We start from the raw sequence: 8,594 nt of genomic DNA, 5'->3' as shown, positions 1-8,594 counted from the left end.
GGTCCATCGCTTCCACCATCGGTGTTGTATCCCCTCATTTGAGATACGTCAGTCACCATGAAGCATTTTCCTCCACTGCTTTCCTCCTTAGCCACATAAGCCTTTCCATGGGTAGGCTTCCTCACTTCATCGTCTTCTGAGTCGGTAGACCAAAATTCCGTGCTACCGAACTCGTCATCATTAACCGAACCCTGCACAATAAGAGCATTAATAGAAGGGTTAGCGGTAGACTTCTTCTTTCTCAACTCATCCAGTCTCTTCTGCAACACAGCTTCCTCATCATTTCCATCGTCCTTTTCAGCCATCTTCTTAAGAACACAGTCCTTAGCATAGTGGTTTTTCCCACCACAGTAGAAACAGCTTACTCCGGAATCGCCATCCACCTTCGGTTCCTTCTTGGACTCCTCAGCCTTCGGTTCATTGTTCACCTTTTCAGAGCTGTAACTCCCCTGCCAGTTTCGGTTTTTGTTGCTGGGGAATCTCTTCTTTATGAACCTCTTGGGATTGGACACCATCATGGCATAATCCTCAGACGTGAGGTCATATTCCTCCAAGTTGAGGTCTTCATCCTCCATCACAGCTTTACTTTTAGATAGGAGGGCCAACGAACCAAGACTCGAAACGACGTTCTTCTCTTGCAGCACGATCTTCTCTTGGGACTTGAGAATACCCACCAGTTTCGCCAAAGAGTATGATTTAAACTGCTCATGGGCTTTGACTGTGGAAACCACTGCTCTCCATTCAGACCTCAGTCCATTCAAGAAACTAACCTTCTACTCGATAAGCTTCCTTTCAATATCGTGTTTGATCATCTTGCTGAGAAGATGATTGAAGCGATCGAATGTCTGGGTCACTGATTCTTCGGCTCCTTGCCTGAATTCTCCAAATTCAGATAAGAGCAAGGTTTGGATAGAATGTTCAAGATCCTCATCTGTGGAATACAGTTCACGAAGTCTATCCCAAACTTCCTTTGACGTCGTGCATGAGCTGAGCAACCTGAATGTGTCGGACTGAAGGGCGAATCTGATCAACCTTAACGCCTTAATATTGCACTGGAATTTGTCCTTTTCATCTTGTGCAATATCCTTCACATCCTTTAGCAGATCATTGTACTCCTTTTGTGTCTTAACAATCCTGGACGTTGCAGAATGAGAAAACGGTCCATTGATGATGGCTTCCCATATGAGGTACCCATTATCCTCCGATCCAATCACGTAGTCTTCAAAGTGATGCACCCATACTTCATAGTCATGGGTGTATAAGATTGGAATCTTTGTCGTCGAACCGATGCTGTTGGAAATATTAATAGGGTTTGATTGCGTCGCGTCCATTATGATCGTAAAAACCTGTTCAAAGATAAGACTTGTAATAAAGCAGATTAGGGCAAAACAATAAATATCAAGATACGTCAATAAAGAGATGACGGCTCAATAAATATTGATAGTTGCGGTAAAACCCTAATGGAAATCTTTTTCACAGAAAAGATGTGTATCGATTACACAGCCTCCTGCTCTGATACCAATTGATGAGATTAAAAATTAAACTTTAATCTATGAAGATCGATTAGATCTTGAACAAGTATGAAAATATAAAACTGTAAGAACGCAATAATAAGAACAAGACAAGATTGAATCAAACGTCTCGAATGTTTAAACAAAATCCTCAGAAGAGCTCGATAAAGAACATCAACTGTAGAGGATTGGTAGGTTACAAGAACGATTAAAGAAACCTGTTATGCTCTAGATGAATCGCTATTTCGATAATCTCTAAAATCGTTTCTTTTTTTAATATGCATGCAAGCATAAACTTATATACAAAGCATAAAAGGCTCTCGGTTGGACAGGCCCAAACCGGAAAACAAAATAACTTATACTATCGAGCCCAAAAGACGCAATCTTCAAAATAATCTTCAGCCCAACAGAATTCTATCTGAAGGCTGCTCGTCCTCAGTATTTAACATGGAGCGCCCAGAAGATAGTGAACGTTCGGGTATTGAAGCCTTACACCGAAGGAAGGTTCATAAACGTTCGGTTCAAGGTGATTCGAGGGTCTGCAAGAACTGAACATCATATATCTTTGGCAGACTTACCGAACTTAAATCCTCATGATTGGATTGTCTTGCATAATATCCTTTTGACGAATGAAGCCGAATATGGTCCCATTATAGACCATCTCAAAAGGATGTTAGTTTGTTACATCATGGAGGTTGCCCTTATGGATCAGGAGGTTGCCACTGTCTTCAAGAAGAAACCGAAGATAGCTCCTGTGGGATCGGCCAGTGATCTCAATCAGATGATGATGGGCAAGATCGACCCGAGACGTAATTCGGTTATGTTCACTAGAGCAGAAGGACAGAAATGTCTCTTTGCTTTAGCTGACAAACATCTTTACACCACTGCTTGTCTGGAGCATGTGTTATCGATCATTCAAAGGTGTAAAGAGAATGCAGCGGATGATGTTAAGTACTTCAATGACATGATCCAATGGTACATCAGGTTTAGGCAGACGATTCGGGCTCTTATCTCTCGTCTGTTTAACACCGTGAAGAAGAAGGTACCTGCCTCCGCTGCTGGCCCAAGTAACAAGTGAAGATCTCGCTCCAATTGACGCAAAGGGGGAGATTGTTGGGTTGAAGATTCTTTTGAAGATTGCGTCTTTGGGCTCGGCTAGTTGTTTATTTAATTTGTATTCTGGTTTGGGCCTGTCCATCCGAGAGACCATTATGTTTGTTATATAAGTATATGCTTGCATGCATATAAGGTTAATGATAAAACGATAGATCTAGACGATTACGATAGCATTACAGATTTCTTTATCGTTCTTGTAACCTACTAATCCTCTACAGTTGATGTTCTTAATCGAGCTCTTCTGAGGATTTTGTTTTTAATCATTCGACATGTTTGATTCATCGTTGAGTTATTCTTTATTTTCCATTCGTTCTTACTGTTTAAATATTTATTCGCCTATTTAAGATCTAATCGATCTACAAGATTAAGTTTTAATCTCATCAGTGGTTTTGGTGATTTGTGATTCCACTTGAGGCTTCCACACTATTAGGGTTAAGCTCTTAAAGATCAAGACTTCAAGCTTCATCAAAAGGTATGTCTTATAACTTGTTTATATTACTCAAGTATCAAAGATTGTATGTTAGTTAGGGTAATACCTTGGAAAGTTCAAGTTTGCATGTATAATAGAGAAAACATAGATCCAAGGTATTTAGTGTTGCATGTACACCATAGGAGTGTTATAATGCTCAAAACCCTTCAGTGGTATCAGACCCTAGGCTTGTTTTCATTTATACTTGATGCAAATTGCTGAAAAATGATGAAAAAATCGATTTTGATGCTGTTCTGGACAGTGGACTCGCCGATTCCACTGATGGACTCGCCGAGTCCATGTACAAATTCATCCAACTTGTCGAGTTGGTTCATGCACTCGCCGAGTTGGACCCCCAGACAGCATGTCTTCGAGTTTTTTGGCTGGAATTGGACTAGGAACATTACCCTAAGCTGTTTTTGAACTTGTAAACCTGTTTTTGATGTGGTAATGTTCATGCTAATCCAATTTCATAGATAATTGTCAATAGATTCATGTTTTGTATTAGTTTAATGTTTAGGCTAATTACATGAAAAGTGTTTGATTTGAATTATCTTGTTCTTATGAGTTGATTTAGATTAATAGAAAAGTTATGTGATAATATGTTTTCAATCCAAATTAATCTAAAAGTTGTTCATAATATGTGTTTTTGTAACTTGTCCTCAAGTTTTATGAAAAGTCACATTTATGATTATTAAAACTCATAAGATTTCCATAAGTTATGAAAAATGGAGAGTCTCATTTTTAAATGTTTTAAAGTCTTCCATAACTTGTCCTCAAGTTATGGAACTTGAAGATTCTTTTCATTAAAACTACTTTAAACACATCAGTTATGGAATTGAAAAGTTTTTGAATAGTTCAAAACTTTCCCTCAAGTTTTGGAATTTGTAAAGTTTCACACACACACTTTAATTCCAAACCCTAGAGTTTAAAAGCTCAAATTCAACTCTTATAATTTATAGTATTATAAGTTAATATATATATATATATATATATATATATATATATATATATATATATATATATATATATGTATGTATGTATGTATGTATAAGATCAAGTCAGTCTTACCGTTAGTAGGCCTCATTCACGAAGCCGGTCTATAAGGGTGTATAAGGTTACTGCCTATAAAATGGCAGTTTAATGGGTGTCCACTCTCACCCACCGCTTCCTTGACTGGTGGATGGCCGTTAGTCAAACAGGTAGGACAAAGACTATAATTCTCCCTCATTATAAGTATAATGATAAAGTAACTAAACCTTTTATAAATTCCCAATCTTAGTTACTTTAGAAAAATGTGAATTTGGTGCTAACCTATGAAATTACACTTTGCACTTTGCTTAAGTCGGTTAGTGGAGCGCGTGTGGTTAACCGGCACACTAGATTGATTTAAAAAGGTAGGCAAAGGGTAACTTAATGTTTATCATAGTATCGATGGAGCTCGTGTGGTTAACCGGCATATCGATTGAGCGGTAAATATTAAGGGTACCAAGTATATTTGCATGGTTATTCACACCTTATTTTGTGATCCTCGGCATCCCAGTCATAAAATTTGAGAGGGCACAATCGAGATTGAAAAATTTCATTGAAAAGTTCAATGAATCTTAAAAGATCTAGGAGTTTCAAATCCAATTAAAACCTAATAAATTATTTCATTTTTCATGGTGGAAATTGGTGAATCGTCAATCGCCTAACTTCAAATATTTTATAGCTTTGATTACGGCATCCCTCTTCCAAGTTATAAAATATTGTGTTGGGTCCTAGCCTTAACATTTCATATTGGGTGTTATATTAAGGACTTTAAATCAACTATCTTGAATATCTCCCAAAAGATGTCTGGTTCAGACAATTATGATCTTCCCAAAACTCTTAGAACAAGCTTTCCTAATGAACATGATGTCCGGGAAATCATTCTTCACTCCCTCCACCTCCTCAAACTATTCTCCCTAACCCATAAGTTCTTGAATAGTTCAAGGTCACTCAAGCCCAATTGGCAAGCAAGTTTTATGTGTGCTCACATATTGGAGATGAAGTCACATATTGACAATCCAGGATAATCGGGTGTCAAAGTCTTGAGAAAGTTGGTTCTTCAATCACTTTCTAAGTCACATAGTGAGTTTCTTTGGGACTACTATGTACCAGACTATGACATGACCCTTAATGATCTTATCTATTTGCTTAGTGCTGTTGAATCGGCAATGATTTGGAGCTCTGGTAAAGCAAATTTGATTAGTAGATCAACTTCCCAAACTACAATGGATATTGACAATTGTTAACATTGGATATCTAGAAAAGCTTTCTCTTCCTCATGGAAAGGGATCAGCCATAGTTAACTCGGTTGACCAAATGGTAAAGAGAAAGGCAAGTCTGAGATAGTCCAGTGTACCATTCCCAAAGGGTCCATATGGTTCTATTGCCAAAGGAAGGGACATTGCTTGCGAAGGTGCCCTAACTACCTGAAAGATCTAAGAGAATGTCTAGTCAAAAAGTTTGACTCTGCTTCAGGTAAGTCCAGTATCTAACTCAATTAAGTTCCTATTTAGAGATTCATAATACACTTTTGATGTATGGCTGAATCAAGCAAAGGGAAGGAAACTTAAAGAAGAGTATGATGAATCTGATCGCGAAGATGGATTTCAATCGCATGGTTCGAAAATCAGATTCTTGAGCTACTACTTAGGAATTATGATAGATTGCTAGAAAATATGTAATAGCATAGTTTTTCATTTAAATTTGCATTGTAAGGAAAAAGTTTTTTCTGCATTTTATAAATAAATAAAATTTTGTTTTATTTTATTACATCTCCTTGCAATGACATTTATGGAAAATTGATGTTTGTATGTTTCTAGCAATAATGGAAATATGAATTTGATTCTTTCTTTTGTGGTACTGTCTAAAATTTACCAAACAAGGAAAGATTCTGATCACCCAAGTTTTCAATTGGACCGAAACTTGGAGTCATGCAAGTTGTATAGTATGATGAATGGGAACTTTTAGTTTTGGAAAATTAAGACTAATTCCTTGTTCACATGCATATGTGAGTCAAGTGAAGGACAAAGGGATCGGGTACACTTGGTTATGCGCTGGTCAGGTCCACCACAAAGATCGATAAGGCTATTCGTCATGATTTACTAAAAGTTAGTAAATATGGTTACACTTACAAGTCTAAGTGTAATTCTGATACATTGAAAAAATTCCACTGTATGGCAGGACAGGTGAGAAGAATCAAATTAAGCAGAAAGATAAAAGTTTCTCAAATATGAAAAGATGGGAGAGTACTTTAGTATCATGTTTTGTGATCATCTTAATGATTTAGAAATCATATCACAATTAATCCTCTAAGGACATCTTAGTGCATTCTTATGACTAAGAAGAGGAATCTTGAATTGTTGAAATGGTTAAATCAAGAAGATGAGTCATACTTCATTCCAAAACAATTCTTAGATTCATACTCTAAGATTGTAACTTGAGTGACATATCTTAAAAGATAGGTTTATAACACTTTTCAAATGTAAGAGTAAAATGTGACCTACTCTTGTACATTTGAAATTGGTAAGTTGTGATGTTTTGGATAAAACAAAGACCAACTAAGGCCAATTGTGTGAAGTATTTGTCTTGATAAAGAATCCACACTATCTCTTGAATATTTGGCAAGTGGGTCTTATATGTCAAGAGGACAGTGGGAGTCTTAAAGATCTTGAAAAAGATTCAAGATCTAATCAAGAACAAAAACATGTAGTTTATCACTAGCACATTAAGAGGGGAAAAGTCTAGAATTGGATATGACTAAAATGATTAAGCAATTGGCGAGGATAATCTAAGGTTTACCAAATATTGGTTGCTCAGGGACAGTTCGAAGTATGGTGTAAATTTTTTGGAGAGGACCATATTGACATATTCTAAAAAAGGCATCTCTTGTTCAGAAGTGATAGTCAAAATGAGAATATGGAAATATTCCCATATGTTGAAGTTATTCATTAAATCTGTCTAAGATTAGGAAACTTAATGCATGAAGGATGTTCAAAGCAATGTACTTTGAATTTGATACTTCGTTTCCATGGAGTGATCTCTGTTGGAATACTCTTTAATGTCTGTTGACAAGTCTTTGTGACTTTGTGCATAATCATTACAAGAGGATCAATGCATGTAAGTTTAAAATCTAATAGATTTCGGTAAATGGCAGGAATTTGGAATTCTTGCATTTGCGGTAAGGATTTGGGATTGTGAAATGACAATCATTGGAATTATGTTCAATTGATCTATTTCACAAAGTAAAGATCATAGACAAACTTAGTGTGCATACTTGGTGTATGGCATAACTAATGTTTGGATAAACATATTGTGCATACTTGGTGTATGGCATGACTAGTGTTTAGAAAAACATAGTATACATGCTTGGAGCATTGGACAACTATTGTTTTAATTCAAGTATAAAGTTGATAATTTGAAACAGTATGCAATGAATAATGTGTAATCAATATGGTGATAAATAAAAGGTGTTCTATTTATATTCATAAGTTTTGAGACCATATTGGATTCGATTATTCTTGTGTTTCACTTTGCATGTTTTGACTTCCAGAATAACTAGGTCGTTCTTCCTAAATGACTAAGTTATTCAAACCATCCACAGTCGGTCATATGTTGGAAGTAGATATGAATCAAGACTTTCATGAAGCTTGTTTGTAAATGTCCAAGGTAGTGGACATAGCAAGAGTTGTTGCAACATTCATGAGTGCTCATAAGTTCTGAGTATTGGATTAAACTCACGCTCATTTGAATCACTTTATGGATTTTTATCACGAGTGATCATGAGACGATAATATCTTATATTCTTCAAACCAAGAGATATGAGTTGTTGCCTATGAGTTGGTTATACATTGATTGTATGAAAACGCATTGGTAACTTGATGTTATAAAACGTGCCTTTGTATATGATTCAACAAGTAGTAGAAGAAGCATATGATTCAAATCTTATCCATTCCTTTTACCCTTAAAGGGATAAAAGCGATATTTGTGGGCCCCTCGATGATTTAATGATGACACCCCGAAGTGTTGCCAAGCCTAGACTGATTTGATTTGTTCAATTAGTCGGTTGTCATAAATCGGAAATCGGGAAACAACAAATGGAAAGAGAGAATGATTATAATCCATGTCTCAGTCCATATGAAATCTAGAATGGAGGAATATATGATCTCTTATCTAATGGACAAGTCATTGACTAAGGTCAGATTTCGACAGCGGCTTTAAGAGCTACGATTGCTAGTTGGGTTTTGAAGTCATATGCAATAATAGTTTTAGACTTATCCAAGTGGGAGACTGTTGGATTAGTGTCCATAAATATAATTGGTATGTACTTGACCCGATTTGGGATGGTTCCTTTGGGTTTCACTTCACCGGAACAATTTATATGGATAGTCTTTTGAGAATAGTATGTTTATGATTTATATTAATATATGATGAGTTCTAATATATTAATTGATGGGTTTTGGCTATAAGAA

Source organism: Lactuca sativa, chromosome 2 (assembly GCF_002870075.4).
Source record: "Lactuca sativa cultivar Salinas chromosome 2, Lsat_Salinas_v11, whole genome shotgun sequence".
NCBI lineage: Eukaryota > Viridiplantae > Streptophyta > Magnoliopsida > Asterales > Asteraceae > Lactuca > Lactuca sativa.
This window is presented reverse-complemented; position numbering follows the sequence as displayed.